Below are 16,954 nucleotides of genomic sequence, written 5' to 3' on the forward strand. Positions count from 1 at the left end.
TCCAGTTCCATTTCCTGTAAAGCTTGCTATTTGTCCTCTATTCTAGGAGAGTTCCATGACATCAGGGAGGTGATGGCTGGCATGCAAGTGAATTGGATTTAAGTGAGGGAGGGCTGTTCGAGGTCATCTGCCACAATTTCCCCTCCAGGGCCATCTGGTCCAGTAACCATCTGGATCAGGAGGACTAAAGAGGGCCCTGGGTACAGTGAAAGAGGTTGGCCTTTTTGAGCTTAGGTTTTTAGCAGGTTTGTTTGGACCCATTTACTGTTTGAGGCTAGATAAGAAGGAAATGAGACAAAGAATGGTCTTTTTAATTTAGGCAGAAACAATCTGCGGAGAAAATTCTGTGGAGTTTGGGTCAAAACAAAGACCCATTGAAAGGCAGCAACTGAAGAGGACCGTGTGGCTGGACTGTCTACCCACAAGGTTTGATTTTCCCCTTGTGATGTTCAAGTCCTGTTGGACTTGTGGACGAGGGACGTCTGCTTCTCCTCATGAAGTTCTCACTGATTTTCCTGTTTTTTGTATATCTTCTCAGCTAGTACCTTCTTAGACTCTTGCCTTTGGGCCCTGCCATTCTTTAGGAGCCAGAGCTGGAGGCAGCTCTGTCCTTCGCTCACCCCTCATCTTTCCTACAGGCGGTTGTCTTCTGCTCACAGGTCCCTGCCAAGATCCACCTTGCCTCTGTCATGGGGTAACACACTGAGACTTCATCGAGCCTATGCTTTTCCTTCCTTGTCTTTAAGTAACAAGATCCATGTTTGAAAAGAAAGAATGGTGAGGGCAGTAAGGTCCTGACATACAAGTTATTTGAAGGAGGGGAAGAGCTCAAAGCCAGAGAGAACATTTCAGGCCTTCTTAATGGCAAATCCAGCAAGAATGACTGGCCATTTTGACCCAGAGGCCTCTTCTAGTTATACATAGTCTTGCAGGGATTCATTTCTGCATGGATTGAGAGTCTTCAGTGAGATGATTCTTTAGAGACAGCAGGCAAGTTTTCACAAGGGCTATTCTACAACTCTTTTCCACCCCACAAATCAGCATTTGTTTCTGTAGAAGCTAATACCACCTTAGATCTTTTCTAGCCTACATGGGCTCCAAGCCCTAAATCAAAATCATTCAAGATTAAGTGAAGAAACCTCAGAAATAACTATATCTAATGACTCTGCTAATAAATAGAATTTGACCCACGATTAGGGAGCGGGGATACAGAAGCAAACCCCAGCTCAAGGGGAGGGTTCTTTGTCATTGTTGGTGTTCTCCAGAGGCTGCACTTGATGGGGAATAGATATTTTAGGGCAGTGGTCCTCAAACTTTTTAAATAGGGGGCCAGTTTACTGTCCCTCAGACTGTGGGAGGGCCACACTATAGTAAAAACAAAAACTCACACTCTGTCTTCGCCCCTCAGCCCATTTGCCATAACCCGGTGGGCCGCATAGACGTCCTCAGCCAGGCCGCATCTGGCCCAAGGGCCGTGGTTTGAGAACCCTGCTTTAGGGACTCACAGAGAGCACCTGCAATCACTCTTAGTTCACCGTGCCTCACAGGAAAGCTAAGAGTTTCCACAATGAATCTAGCTTTCATCATGCATTTCAATAGGGAGCCCCGAGTGCTATTCTTTCTTATACAAACAAAGTACAACAGCTTCGGAATCTGGAGTTTAAAAAAGGGTTATTGCCTTCTTTTCATTTAAGAGAAAAGCTTTTTAAAAAAAAATTAACCCTAAGTCTTTCCAATAAAATAGCAAAGACTTATCATTTCCATACTGATATTTTGCCGTTTTGTTAGAAAACAAAACATGGAAGCAAGGAATCACATAAAAAGAATGCAAAAATGACTAGTGACCTAGAAAAAGAGAGGGATGACAGCTACAGGAAGGATTCTAAGACTTCTCTTGAATCTCCCCAACTCTGCATTTAGGAAAATGTGAAAGAGTTCAACAGAATAAACATAGAGGTTAGCACACATCATCACTGTTGGAGGGAAACCTTGAATTCATGAAATCCTAGATCCATTCAGGTATCTAAAAATGTGAGTATAGCCTTGTGCATGGGCAAGTTCAATTTAATAAAACAATGCTCTTTGGTTTAGGCCACTGGACTAGAGATAATAGGAGACATTATTATTATTATTAGAATTTGAGACAGGGATTTCACCTCTGCCTTTCTTCTTAACTAATTCTGAGGTTGGGGGTGGGGGAGGGAGGAGTGAGAGGTACATTCCAAAATGTGTTCCCTTGTATTCCCTGAGGCATCTAGGATAGTCAAAGCTCTATGGGCTTCCTATCCATCCTGGATAATGTACTAGGAAATGAGGAAGACAATCCACATTGTTTTGATTCAGTGTTCCCCAGAGCCAGCCATCTGGAATCTATTGTACAATGCCTATTATTGTGCTTTTCTCTAAGAGCCAGGCCTCTCTAAGTCACTGCTGCTCCAATGCAGAGAAAAGGAGACCAATTGGATTTTCCTCCAGAAGCTGACTCAGGTTTAATGCTGAAGAGACTCATGATGGTACTTCATTTCCAGAGTATTGAATAAAAACTTAATAGAACTGAGTGAAATGGGGAAGAACTTAGTAAGGCAGCTGCTCTTTAAAAAAGAAAGAGCTAGAAAAAAAGTTTGCTATCACGTTCTGACTGAAGGCATCCTAAATCAATCTTAGCCTTAAAGAGATACAATTGGTTAACAATTTTTTTTAATTTTTATTTATTACTAATTTTATAATTATAACTTTTTTGACAGTACATATGCAGAGGTAATTTTTTTTTACAATATTATCCCTTGTACTCCCTTCTGTTCCGAATTTTTTCCCTTCTTCCCTCCACCCTCTCCCCTAGATGGCAGGCATTCGCATACATATTAAATATCTTATAGTATATCCTAGGTACAATATATATGTGCAGAACTGAATTTTGTTGTTGTTGTTGTTGCAAAGGAAGAAGTGTATTCAGAAGGTAAAAATAATCTGGGAAGAAAAACAAAAAAAAATGCTCACAGTTTACATTCATTTCCCAGTGTTCCTTTTCTGGATGTAGCTGATTCTGTCCATCATTGATCAATTGGAATTGGATTAGCTCTTCTCTATGTTGAAGATATCCACTTCCATCAGAATACATCCTCATACAGTATTGTTGTTACAATGTAAAATGATCTCCTGGTTCTGCTCATTTCACTCAGCATCAGTTGATGTAAGTCTCTCCAAGCCTCTCTGTATTCCTCCTGTTGGTCATTTCTTACAGAACAATAATATTCCATAACATTCATATACCATCATTTACCCAACCATTCTCCAATTGATGGACATCTGTTCATTTTCCAGTTTCCAGCCACTACTAAAAGAGCTGCCACAAACATTTTGGCACATACCGGTCCCTTTCCCTTCTTTAGTATTTCCTTGGGATGTAAGCCCAGTAGTAGCACTGCTGGGTCAAAGGGTATGCACATTTTGATAACTTTTGGGGCATAATTCAAGATTGCTCTCCTAAATGGTTGGATTCTTTCACAACTCCACCAACAACACATCCGTGTCCCAGTTTTCCCACAGCCCCTCTAACATTCATCATTATTTGTTCCTGTTATCTTAGCCAATCTGACAGGTGTGTAGTGGTATCTCAGAGTTGTCTTAATTTGCATTTCTCTGATCAATAGTGATTTGGAACACTCTTTCATATGAGTGGAAAGAGTTTCAATTTCATCATCTGAAAATTGTCTGTTCATATCCTTTAACCATTTATCAATTGGAGAATGGCTTGATTTCTTATAAATTAAAGTCAATTCTCTGTATATTTTGGAGATGAGACTTTTATCAGAACCTTTAACTGTAAAAATGTTTTCCCAATTTGTTACTTCCCTTCTAATCTTGTTTGCATTAGTTTTGTTTGTGCAAAATTTTGTTTTGTAATCAAAATTTTCTATTTTGTGATCAATAATGATTTCTACTTCTCCTTTGGACACAAATTCCTTCCTCCTCCACAAGTCTGAGAGGTACAGTATCCTATGTTCCTCTAATTTATTTATGATCTCATTCTTTATGCCTAAATCTTGGACCCATTTTGATCTTATCTTAGTATGTGGTGTTAAATATGGGTCCATGCCTAGTTTCTGCCATACTAATTTCTAGTTTTCCCAGCAGTTTTTGTCAAATAATGAATTCTTATCCCAAAATTTGGGATCTTTGGATTTGTCAAACACTAGATTGCTATTTTTATTCACTATCTTGCCCTGTGAACCTAACCTATTTCATTGATCAATTAGTCTATTTCTTAGCCAATACCAAATAGTTTTGGTGACTGTTGCTTTATAATATAGTTCTAGATCAGATAGAGCTAGACCACCTTAATTTAATTTTTTTTCATTACTTCCCTTGAAATTCTCGACCTTTTGTTCTTCCATATGAATTCTGTTGTTATTTTTTCTAGGTCATTAAAATGGTTTCTTGGGAGTCTGATTGGTATAGCACTAAATAAATAGATTAGTTTTGGGAGTATTGTCATCTTTATTATATTTGCTTGTCCTATCCAAGACCAATTAATATTTTTCCAATTATTTAAATCTGACTTTATTTTTTGGCAAGTGTTTTGTAGTTTTGCTCATATATTTCCTGACTTTCCTTTAGTAGATATATTCCCAAATATTTTATACTATCGACCCTTATTTTGAATGGAATTTCTCTTTGTATCTCTTGCTGTTGGATTGTGTTGGTAATGTATAAAAATGCTGAGGATTTATGTGGATTTATTTTGTATCCTGCAACTTTGCTAAAGTTCTGAATTATTTCTAATAGCTTTTTAGCAGAGTCTTTGGGGTTCTCTAAGTATACACTCATGTCATCTGCAAAGAATGATAGTTTGATTTCCTCATTTCCTACTCTAATTCCTTGAATCTCTTGCTTGGATCTTATTGCCGAGGCTAGCATTTCTACTACTATATTGAATAGTAATGATGATAGTGGGCAATCTTGTTTCACTCCTGATCTTTTTTTTTTTTAAATTTTTTATTTTATATATATATATATATATATATTTTATAATATTATCCCTTGTATTCATTTTTCCAAATTATCCCCCCCTCCTTCTATTCCCTCCCCCCGATGACAGGCAATCCCATACATTTTACATGTGTTACAATATAGTCTAGGTACAACACATGTGTGTGAATATCATTTTCTTGTTGCACAATAAACATTAGAATACGAAGGTACATGCAACCTGGGCAGACAGATATTAGTGCTAACAATTTACATTCACTTCCCAGTGTTTCTTCTCTGGGTGTAGCTACCTCTGTCCATCATTGATCAACTGGAAGTGAGTTGGATCTTCTTTATGTTGAAGATTTCCACTTCCATCAGAATACATCCTCATACAGTATTGTTGTTGAAGTGTACAGTGACCTTCTGGTTCTGCTCATTTCACTCAGCATCTCACTCCTGATCTTACAGGGAAAGGTTCCAGTTTATCGCCATTACATATGATATTTACTGACGGTTTTAAATATATGCTCATTATTTTAAGGAATAGTCCATTTATTCCTATACTCTCAAGCGTTTTTAGTAGGAATGGATGTTGGAATTTATCAAATGCTTTTTCTGTATCTCTTGAGATCATCATATGGTTTTTATTAATTTGATTATTAATATGGTCAATTATACTAATAGTTTTCCTAATATTAAACCAGCCCTGCATTCCTGGTATAAATCCCACTTGGTCATAGTGTATTATCCTGGGGATGATTTTCTGAAGTCTATTTGCTAATATCTTATTTAAGATTTTAGCATCAATATTCATTAAGGAGATTGGTCTATAGTTTTCTTTCTCAGTTTTCAATCTACCTGGTTTAGGTATCAGTACCATGTCTGTGTCATAAAAGGAATTTGGTAGGACTCCTTCAGTCCCTATTTTTTCAAATAGTTTATATAGCATTGGAGTTAGTTGTTCTTTAAATGTTTGGTAGAATTCACATGTAAATCCATCTGGTCCTGGGGATTTTTTCTTAGGGAGTTGGTTAATAGCTTGTTCTATTTCTTTTTCTGAAATGGGACTATTTAGACTACTTACTTCTTCCTCTGTTAATCTGGGCAACTATATTTTTGAAAGTATTCTTCCATTTCATTTAAGTTATCGAATTTATTGGCATAAAGTTGAGCAAAGTAGCTCCTAACTATTGTTCTAATTTCCTCTTGATTAGTGGTGAGTTCCCCCCCACTTCATTTTCAAGACTAACAATTTGCTTTTTCTCTTTCCTTTTTTTAATCAGATTTACTAAGGGTTTGTCTATTATGTTGGTTTTTTCATAGAACCAACTCTTAGTTTTATTAATTAATTCAATAGGTTTTTTTTTACTTTCAATTTTATTTATCTCACCTTTTATTTTTAGAATTTCAAGTTTCGTCTTTGTCTGGGGGTTTTTAATTTGTTCCTTTTCTAGCAATTTTAGTTGTAAGCTTCATTGACCCTCTCTTTCTCTATTTTACGCAAGTAGGCCTCTAGAGATATAATACTTCCCCTTATTACTGCTTTGGCTGTATCCCACACATTTTGGTATGATGTCTCATTATTGTCATTTCTTCAGTGAAGTTATTAATTATGTCTATGATTTGCTGTTTTACCCAATCATTCTTTAGTGTAAAATTATTTAGTTTCCAATTATTTTTTGGTCTATTTTCCCCTGGCTTTTTATTAAATGTAATTTTAATTGCATTGTATTCTGAAAAGGATGCATTTACTATTTCTGCCTTACTGCATTTGATTTTGAGGTTTTTATGTTCTAGTATATGATCAATTTTTGTATAGGTTCCATGAACTGCTGAGAAAAAAGTATACTCCTTTCTGTCTCCATTTAGCTTTCGCCAAAGATCTATCATATCAAACTTTTCTAGTATTCTATTTACCTCTTTGACTTCTTTCTTATTTATTTTGTGGTTTGATGTATCTAATTCTGAGAGTGAAAGGTTGAGATCTCCCACAATTATAGTTTTGCTGTCTATTTCTTTTTGCAGCTCTCTTAATTTCTCTTTTAAGAATTTAGATGCTGCACCACTTGATGCATATATGTTTAATATTAATACTGCTTCATTATCTATGTTTTCCTTTAGCAAGATATAATGCCCTTCCTTATCTCTTTTAATTAGGTCAATTTTTGTTTTTGCTTGATCTGAGATGAGGATGGCTACCCCTGCTTTTTTGGCTTCACCTGAAGCATAGTAGATTCTGCTCCACCCTTTTACCTTTAATTTGAATGTATCACCCTGTTTCAGGTGTGTTTCCTGTAAACAACATATTGTAGGATTCTGACTTTTAATCCAGTCTGCTAACTGCTTCCTCTTTATGAGGGAGTTTACCCATTCACATTTATGGTTAGAATGACTAATTCTATATTGCTTGCCATCCTGTTAACCCCTGCTTATGCTTTTCTCCTTTCCTTCCCTCTTACCACCCCCTACCCAGTATTAAACTTATGAACACCACTTGCTTTTCACAGCCCTCCCTTTTTAGTATCCCTCCCCCACCTTAAAGTTCCTCTTCCTATTTTACCCCTTTTCTCACAATTTCTGCATTCCCTTCCCCTTAGCTTACTCCTTCCCTCTCATTTTTCAATGAAGTGGAAGAAGTTTCACCATAAATCGAATATGTCTATTGATACACACTATGATCATCTCCCTCCTTTCTTTCTCTCAGATATAATAAGTTACCTTTGCCTCTTCATGAGATGTAGTACCACCACTTTACCCTTTTTAATGATATAATTTCCTTTCCACCTCTAGTTTCTAGGACAAATTATACTTGTGTTCTTTACATATCTTTATGGCAGAAATATAGTTCAAGATTTCTTTTTACCTTTTTAGAAATCTCTTGAATTCTGTATTTGAAGATCAAACATTTTGTGTAGGTCTGGTTTTTTCATCAAGAATAGATGGAATTCATTTATTTCGTTAAATGTCCATCTTCTTCCCTGGAAAATGATGCTCATTTTTGCTGGGTAAGTTATTCTTGGATGCATACCAAGTTCCTTAGCCTTTCGGCATATCATATTCCAGGCCCTTCGTTCTTTTAATGTGGATGCTGCTAGATCCTGGGTTATCCTTATTGTGGCTCCTCCATATCAGAATTGCCTTTTTCTAGCAGCTTCCAGTATTTTTTCCTTGTCTGATGGTTCTTGAACTTGGCCAATATATTTCTTGGCATTTTGATTTTAGGGCCCTTTCAGTAGGTGATTGATGAATTTTTTCAATGTCTATTTTACCCTCTGTTTCCAAAACATCTGGGCAGTTCTCTTTGATAATTTCCTGGAAAATAGTGTCCAGGCTCTTTTTTTCCTCACATTTTTCAGGGAGTCCGATTATTCTCAAATTGTCTCTCCTTGGTTAACGATTTTTAAAATTCAAGTATATTTTCCATTAGCTAGTCCTCTAAGTCTGAAAAAGCAATAAAGAATTGTTAACCATTGATTTCCATTAACTTTCATACCTGTGAGAACCTGACAACCCCAGGTGACCCTTGCTCAGACTAATGGCTTAGAAGGGGAGAGCTTCAGGAGATGAACAGTCCCTATTTTCATAGTCTTTTGGGCTCATGAGAACTCATTCCTATATACTTAGGATTTGGTTTCCTTTTCCTAAGGAAGGACTCCTGACAAGAATTGATTGTCTTAGAGTAAGAGAGGACTCGACACCCACATTCCAGGTTGTATTTTCTCTCAGCAGTAGGTTAAAGGGAGGGCTGAGAGAGGGAGCAGAGAATGGAGAGAAAAATATCTTGAGAAGAGACTAGATGTTTCTGGTCCATGACAAAGAAGAGTTGGGTGGTATTCTCTTAACTCCACTCTACTATTTATCCCTTCACCTGTCCTTTCGACCAAGTGCCTACAGAGTTCTAAATACACACACACACACACACACACACATATATATGTATATGTATATGTATATTATATATGTATGTATATTTTATATATATATATGTATGTGTATAGATACACACACACACACACACATATATACACACACAACAGCCATGTTTCTATTAGTCAGAGCTTTTGTTTTCTGGGAGTTATAAATTAATTGAATTAATGTTAAAGCCTGAGCTTTCTCAAAACTTCTCAAAAGCTTTGTTTCTCATCAAGCTGGCTTTGTATCCTACATGTTTCCCTCATCCCCATTCAGTAATATAATATGCTTTCATTAGAAGAGGGGAGTGTCTCATATGAAGACTTCCTCCTGTCCTTGTCTTATCATTTGTGTCTACTATAAAATGTAGGAACCTTACTATAATTTTCAAATGAAATTGAACTCTTCATGGCAATTTTAGTTTCAATCATTTCTCCATGTCTCTTTTATGAAGATTCCCCTGTGATTCTTAAGAATCCTCCTAGAACTGTGAAGTCCCAGGAGAAGTGGGTCTAGATTCCTGGTCCCATCTGTATTCTTTTCCCTGGTCTTTGTAGTATTTTCTGTAGAAACCTGGTTTTATTCATAGTTCTCCAGTTCAGATGAATTACTTAACTTTTCTTCTTTTCTAGCCATTTTTTTCTGACTATGAGACTAGCTCACGTCATCTTTCCAACGCAGAGTAGAACAGTCTGTGGACAGACCATACAGAACACTTACTTTGTCTTTCAGAGATCTAAGATAGGCACTGAGTTTGTGACAGCAATTATTGTGGCCATTTGAGATAGAAGTCCAACTTTCAAAGAAGCTGTGGGATTAGATCTCCCCTTGCTGCAATGCACCACAGAGATGGGTTCAGCTTCTTAAGTCTGTGAAGAGACCTACAGGAGTGAGGATGATAATTCTGAAGTTAGTGCAGAATAGCATTTCAAAGACAGGAAGAGCTAGTCAGTCTGGACTGCTCATAGCTGCAGACGTGCTTCATCCGTTGCTGAGCAGTGTCCCCCGTTGAGAATCTGCAGTATACGTGTCTTTAAAAAGATAGCAAAGATGAGTGTTCATTTAGAGAGACAACTGACAGGCCCAGGTCCCCAAAGAATGAGTGAATCTCCTCCGGAAGGGAAATGTCATCCTTGAAAGTTGCATCTGTTTTGAATTATGTTTCCCCAAACAGAAAGCCATCTGAGAGAAAGTAGGGTGACACTCAACTCATTCTCCAGCCTGAACCTCAAACCCTGGGTGTGGATTCACAAAAATGCTTAGTAAAAACAATTTTAAAAGGAATATATGGTTCAAACTCTGTCTAAAAGACCAAGAATTGGCTCAGTAGAGATGTATCTAATGGGTCTGTTGGACCTTGTCAAAACCTACCATCCACTGGCATTTCAGGGCTGGGAGGGGGAGGAGAGACAGAGGAGCCAGGTATAGAGGAGGTAGGCTAGGAAAAATTGGGGAGTGAGATCACCCAATATGGGGAGGGCCCTTTGACTTCCTCAGTTGCTACCTGAAAAATCATAGTGAAAAGACAAAGGGGTGAGTGATACCAAAAAGGGGGTGGGGAACAACAGCACCCACAATCATTTTGGGATATTTGGATGGGCAAGGCCTTTGCCTGAACCAACTTCTTGGCGGCCAATTATTGAAAAGTCCCCGACTTCTCTGCAAGGATTGCACGAAGCAGGTGCTCTAACCCTCCGTTGAAGCCATTACTGGCTGTCTCTCCATAAAACATCTTGCAGTTTTGCCCACAAGAAGAGTTTCCCCTCTCAGGTTCCAACTTCCTCCCGTTCTCTGTGCAGTGGCGGTCCCAGAGCAGCCAGGAGTCCTGACACTGCGACCGCGAGGATTCTGAGGCTTCCGCTGGAAGGGAAGGCCGAGGTCCGCCGGGCCTTGCGGGAGACACAGTTCTTTCGGGTCCGATATCTCGGAACCACCGTCTACAAGGCCCGGGCCCCCACACCTCCCTGCCGCCAGTGCCACCGTTGGCGGTCTTGCCATCTTCACATCCAGGTCCCTGGGTGGGGGAATTTCTCCTGAGATCAGCAGTGGCCCCGGCCCGGAAACCCCGCCCCTCCCAACGGCTTTGGCCACCAAGCAGATCAGCACTCTGGAGAGCTCCTTCGAACGCCCCCACTAGCCGGGCGCTGCTCAGAGGCGGCACCTGGCGGCCAGATGCAGCTGTCGCAAGTCCAGATCAAAACCTGGGTCCCCCGTCGCCTCAAGAAGCTGAAACGCCAGTTGCAGGGCTTGGGGGCCCCGACGCCCTCCAGGCTTCCCCCTGCACTTTTGCAGCCCTGCCTCAGTGCTCAGCACCAGTGCGCCGCAGGCCTCAGTACGGGTATCCCAGTTGGCCCCTGCTCCGGGGCCGACTTTGTCCAGGAGCCTGTTGCCAATGTCCCCTGTGCCCCCTCTGCCCTTTCCCCGGCTCCTGCAGAGTTGCCCCTCCTGCCATGGCGTCGTTGCTGGCTCCTCTGCTAAGCAGCTGTCCCGACCAGGCCTCCCTCCTGAGGGCGATGTGACCTTAGAGGCCCATAATCCCCTGGGGGGGGGGTGACTGGTACAGAGAGAGCAGAGAGAATAAGGGAGCAAGAGACACATCCCTCCGGCACATTGTCTAATTCGGAAGACTTGGGGAAATAATGGTCTGCTCTGTCTTCTGCCCCATGGAAGTACTCCATACAGGAACTTGTACAGATCTGTGACATTATTTGAAGTAGATTATCAATAGAGAATTATTTATGGACATAATAAATATGTTTTAAATAAATAAATATAAGGATAGCTTCTGCAATTGTAAAAGTGCTTTTTTTCTTTCATCTCTGCCCTTGAATGGGGAATCTCTTCTTATCTTGAGAATAAATCATGCCAGTTACATTCCACAGGTTTTTCTTTTCTCCCTTGGCTGATTCCCTTCTTTCTCTACTCCTCCCTTCCCTCTAAAATGATTTCCTTGTCTGCCCCAAGTTGCTACAAAATGTTATTTGACTGCATATTTAAGCTGGCCTGAAAAGTTAGAGAAGCACCGAATTTATATTCCAAGAATCTGAATCTGCTCCATTTGACAAGTAGCACCGCTATCCTGGCCTATGATATTTGATAGAGGAGGCCCAGGTCACAAAGGTGGGTGAAGGGTATGAGAGATGTGGAAGAAGAGAGAAGAGGGAGCTCATAGAGAATGTCTTTAACTTTTTTTTCTGTAAAAATGAAGTATAAGGTTTTAAGGTGAGAGAGTTGAGGGAGGGAAGCAATGAAAGGGTTGAGGAGGGAGTGAGCAGGTTTGGGTGATCTGCTCTGGAAAGTGAGAGAGTGACCCAATGAGGGTGATCTATTTTCTTGGAGTCTCAGGGGGGAGTTGAGACTCAGGTGGATCCCAAGGGTATACAAGGAGGATGAGCATCTCTGGTGTGAGGGCTAACCAAATTGTTCTAGGTACATTGATAGTGTTACTCCTTGAACATCAAACTTTTTAGTGAGTCATTTGGTTGAGAGGATTAAAAAGTATTGGTGCAGTGCTCTGCAAAAGTCAAAGCTTCCTCAATGATCCCCAACTATGCTTTTCCAGGCAACCCCTCTCCCCCATCTGGGCCTGTTCTAAGGGCCCTTTCCCTCTCCCAGAGGCTGGCTCTCTCCTATTCAGCCTGTGGGTAGTCTGGCCATTCAGGATTTATAGGACCAGAGTTGTTCATCTGCACAAGAATCCCTGAGTTAGGGTGCAGGCAGGTCATGGACCTTCTTTAATGTTTCAGGATGAGACAATTCCTGGCCCTGTGCAGGGGAAAGACTCCCTGGATCAGCATCCTGTTTATAACAGAAAGTCCCAGGCAGTCAGAGCAGATAACCCAGATTGTGCTTCATAAAGAATCTTCTCCTCGAGAAAAAGAGAGAGAAGGGAAAGGAGGAGGCCAGTGGTGGTGGGGAAGGGGGAGAGAAGATGTAAAAAAAGAGAAGAAAAAGGCATTTCTCCTAGGAAACCCTTTAGCAATTCTAGCCTCCTTGAAATCATTCTGGAAATTGCCACAGTGCCCAGAGGGTGCCGGCTTTGGGCCTCCAGTAAAAATAGCTGGCATGAGAAATTCTGTAGTAAGCCCCAGGATCTTGGGCTTCCTTTCATCAATCAAGCTGAGGGGAGCAAGAAGAGCCAGGAGGGTGAAGTGTCCCATCCCCCGACTTCAAGCAGGTCTGCAAAATTCTCTGAGATCATTCCAATCCTGAAGTCCAAGCTAGATTTCTAAGCCTTAATGGGAGCGGGGAGGTAAAGGAGCCATTAATATTGATTAAGAAAGGGAACAGCTTAGAAGAGGAAGCATTGTGAATGATCACACTCAAGCCAATGGGCGATAAACCTGAGAACTTAATTCCTTGTAGGAGAAGGCGGTAATCCTCTAGAATGGTCAAAGTTTGGAAAATGGAAAGCATTTTGGCAGAAACTAGGTTTAGACCAGCAACTTGCACCCATGATATTCCTGAGCACTATCCCAGATATAAATGTGTGAGCAAGGCCAAATAAAGGGAACTTAGGCATTACCTAGGACAGAAAGCAATTTCTAAATGTTTCGCTCTTATGCTTTCTTTGTCCACAAATTATAGCCAGACCTTGTTGACGGAAGAGACAGGAAAGGAGCTTTAGGATTTGCGATGAAACGATCAGGATTTTTGAGTTGTCTGTGCTGTTAGAGTACCTAAAACTCTCAGGGGCTTTTCGTTGGCCCCCTCCCCCCCATTCCCTAATTGCCACTTGCCTTTTGAAAGGTTCCAATGGTGGCATGGTCTGTAGAGTCAGGAGATTCGCGTTGTAGTCCAGTTCCATCTGTGCCAGAAATAGCTTTGGGCTCCTGAGAATATGCACCTGCACCAGCCAAAGGGAATGGAAGGAGTTAAGAGCGAGCGATCTCTATGCTTTATGAGCCTTAAAGTTCTATACGAATTTCCGTCGTTGTTGCTGCTGTTGCTATTATTATCATCATTACAAAATTCTATGAAAAGCGATGAAGGATCTCGCAGCTCTTTCAGACGCTCACAGTAATAAAAGAACTGAGGGGGTGTCACTCGCACATGTTTATTCTCCAGGTTTGTTTTCTAGTCTAAAGAAAGGGCCGGACAAGTCTTGTCCTGGACTTCTGAGGAAGAACCACCCAAAGAGGCCTGGCAGGGGCCAGGAAAACAACGTGAGCCAAGTCTGCCTGAAGTTTAAGGAGCTCGGGAAAACCGAGATTAGAGTGGGGAGGGACGGCGGACTCCGAGGCGGCCCTGGCTGCGAGGAAAAGGGCGAGGTTGCCCAGAGAACTCGTGGGGAAGGACGGAGGAGGGAGGAATGTAATTTGGAGGAGGAAAAAGAAGCACAGAGACAGTGAGGAGTTCAGGGGATGAGTGGGCTTTCAAGTGCGGATTAGGCAAAAGAAACCTTTTTCCTGCGGGACCCGGACTTTAGTGCGCACTATCCTTCGGTGCGGAAGCTTCCGGTACTTTCATCCCAGGGGCAGAACCACCCTGGCCCCAGTCTATAATGGGGGGCTGGGCCCAATAACCCTTGTGGTATATGTAGGGCATCCCCCAAATCCTAAGGCTACGGTTTCCTGACCTGGAAAATCAGGGGCACACGGGACCCTCAAAGCTCCAGCAAGGGTAGATTAGGGATCCCCGCAGGCTCTCGCAGTGAGGGGTGGGGCTCCCCAAATTCTTATGGGGTGGAGCTTCCAAAATGAAAGAAATTCCCCCATCCCCAAGGAGTGGGGCGTGGTTCCCGGGAGTCTTTGTTGCCTAGGGGAGAACCCTTCCCCAGGAGGCTCTCCAGGTCACCCTGGAGACCAGAGGTTACCAAAAGCCCTTGCGGTCCACCGGAGGGGGACGTCTACTCCTCTGCTTCTAAGACCTTCCACACTTAACTGCTAGACCTGAATTCGACCTGGGTATTTTCACACTCCGAAGCGGTATGTAGAGACCAGCTCTCAGGTAACAGCAATGGGGTGGGTGCAAGTAGAGCCCAAGTTAGTGCCATCTTGGACTGTATTAATGCGGGAGCATTGGCTCTGCTTGGCACGTCCTGGGGCTGGCTTATACAAGCAGTGCCGCTGGGCTCGCCTCCCCTCCCCCCACCTAAGCTGGCCGAGCACAAAACTTTACAAACTTTGGGTTCAGAGCTGGGAGCCCACTTTCAGCCAAGCCCGCCAGAGACTCTCGGCCCCTTTGATGCAGGAGCCGCAGACCCTGCAGCCACACAAAGCGAACTCTTTTGGGCCACATTCCTGTGGAGGAGCGTGGCCTGCAGAAATAGCACTATCAAAAAAAAAAAAAAAGAGAGAGAGAGGGCACTATTCTTGCCTCATAAGAGCCTCCCGACTTGACCCCGGGATCTTCTGGTCAGGTGTTCGTGAATGGTGCCAATAAATCAGAGGGTGTCTTGGAGAAGCCAGCCAGAATGGGCGGCCTGGAGCCCCCCGTGCTCTAATGGGTTTGAGATTGGTCAGCAAGAGCCAGGGGACTCAGAGAGGTCAAGTATTTGAAGTTCTGTGGGGGAGGGGGGGAAGGGTTGAGCCTTGTTCAGTTGGGCCCAGGGAGCTGGAAGGGGGCGGGGAAGAGGATTGGCAAAGAAGCCAATTGAGGCTGGAAGCTGGAGGAAATTCTTCCTCCTGAGAGGTGACCTCCAGGGAAATGGGCTGATTTCTTGCAGCCTGGAAAGTAGACTAGAGGCCCTTCCCAGTTCTCATGGCTTCTTGTGTCCATACCTCCATAGGTGATCCACACAGACGCAGAACCAAGATGTATAAGTTGGCGGTGATGGGAACCTCTTGTGTGGGCAAGACTTCACTGATCATGCAGTTTACCAAGAATCATTTTATGACTGAGTATGGCTCCACCATCCACGATTTGTACCACAAGCACACAGTGGTGGATGAAGAGCCGTGCCAGCTGGACATCGTGGATACCACAAGCACTGAAGCATTTTATTATCTGAGGGATGAGTCCATGCACTGGGGAGAGGGATTCCTCTTGGTTTATGCAGTGAATGACCTCTACTCTTTTGACAATGTGAATGTCCTCTGGAACCATCTACAGGGAATCAAGGGCACCAACCGTGTACCCGTGGTGTTGGTGGCCAACAAGATAGATGTGACAGACAGGCTGGTGAACCCCACAGTGGGCCAGGAGGTGGCCAGGAGATTCAGGGTCCCCTATGTGGAGACATCAGCCAAGACTGGGCAAGGTGTGGAGCAAGCTTTCCATGAGCTGCTTCATGAAATTCGTAGGCTGCGAGCTGAGGAGGAGCTCAAGAGTCTCCCTAATACTAAGCAAAAGAAAGCCTGGGAGTTCAAGTTTTGCACAATCCAGTGAGCAGGTACACCCTTACTCTCATCCTGCCCCCTCATTACTCTCTTACCTGGCCAAATCCTCTAGCCACTCCCAGCCTTCAAGACCTTCCTTCTGCCTGCTCTTCACTGCCAAGCCCTTTTGGGCCTTATCAGGATTTTTCTAGGAGCCTCTTGTAGGGACCCATTTGCGTTTCTCCGTTAAGGCCTTTTTCGATTTTTGCTTTTGTTTCTCCTTTTGAGCCTCAGTGTTTGGGTGTCCTGACCAGGCAAGAAAAGAGTCTAGTCCTCCTTATGTGTGCAGCCTCCTCCAGGCCTCTCATCCTACCAGAAGCCCCAGAGACAGCCAGCTTCCAGGATGATTTCTCTCCAATCCAGCACTCATCTTCAGCAGCCTCCTCTGCCCTCCTGGAGGCTGTGTGTGGGATTTTCTTTATTGGGCTTTTCCCTGCTCCCCCAACTGAGACCCTGCCTCTGGAGACCAGGGCATAAGTCATTCTCCCTCCTGCTGCTAGGCTTGTGTATGTGCTGTCTGGAGCCAAGTCCCCACCCCTGTCAGTGGCTCAGAAGACCTTGTTTGTGATGTTGGTGAGGAGCCTGCTCTGAAGTGGTCCCCATTCAGTGACCCTCAAGACCAGACTGGGGGAATGGTTTTTTTTGTTACTCACATTGAGTGTGTGTCACCCTTTGTTCTCAATTTGCTTATCATTTGGAGCACTTTGGATGGCAGTGAGGGGTTGGGGTGGAATGGGGCTGCCTCCTCCTAG

The 16,954-nt window shown here is 42.7% G+C and overlaps 1 pseudogene; it reads left to right on the forward strand.

The window, feature by feature from the left end:
• Positions 1-15,585: 15,585 nt before the first annotated feature.
• Positions 15,586-16,729, forward strand: LOC141543234 (GTPase NRas pseudogene; annotated as a pseudogene).
• Positions 16,730-16,954: the final 225 nt, after the last annotated feature.

Source organism: Sminthopsis crassicaudata, chromosome 5 (assembly GCF_048593235.1).
Source record: "Sminthopsis crassicaudata isolate SCR6 chromosome 5, ASM4859323v1, whole genome shotgun sequence".
NCBI classification, from domain to species: domain Eukaryota; kingdom Metazoa; phylum Chordata; class Mammalia; order Dasyuromorphia; family Dasyuridae; genus Sminthopsis; species Sminthopsis crassicaudata.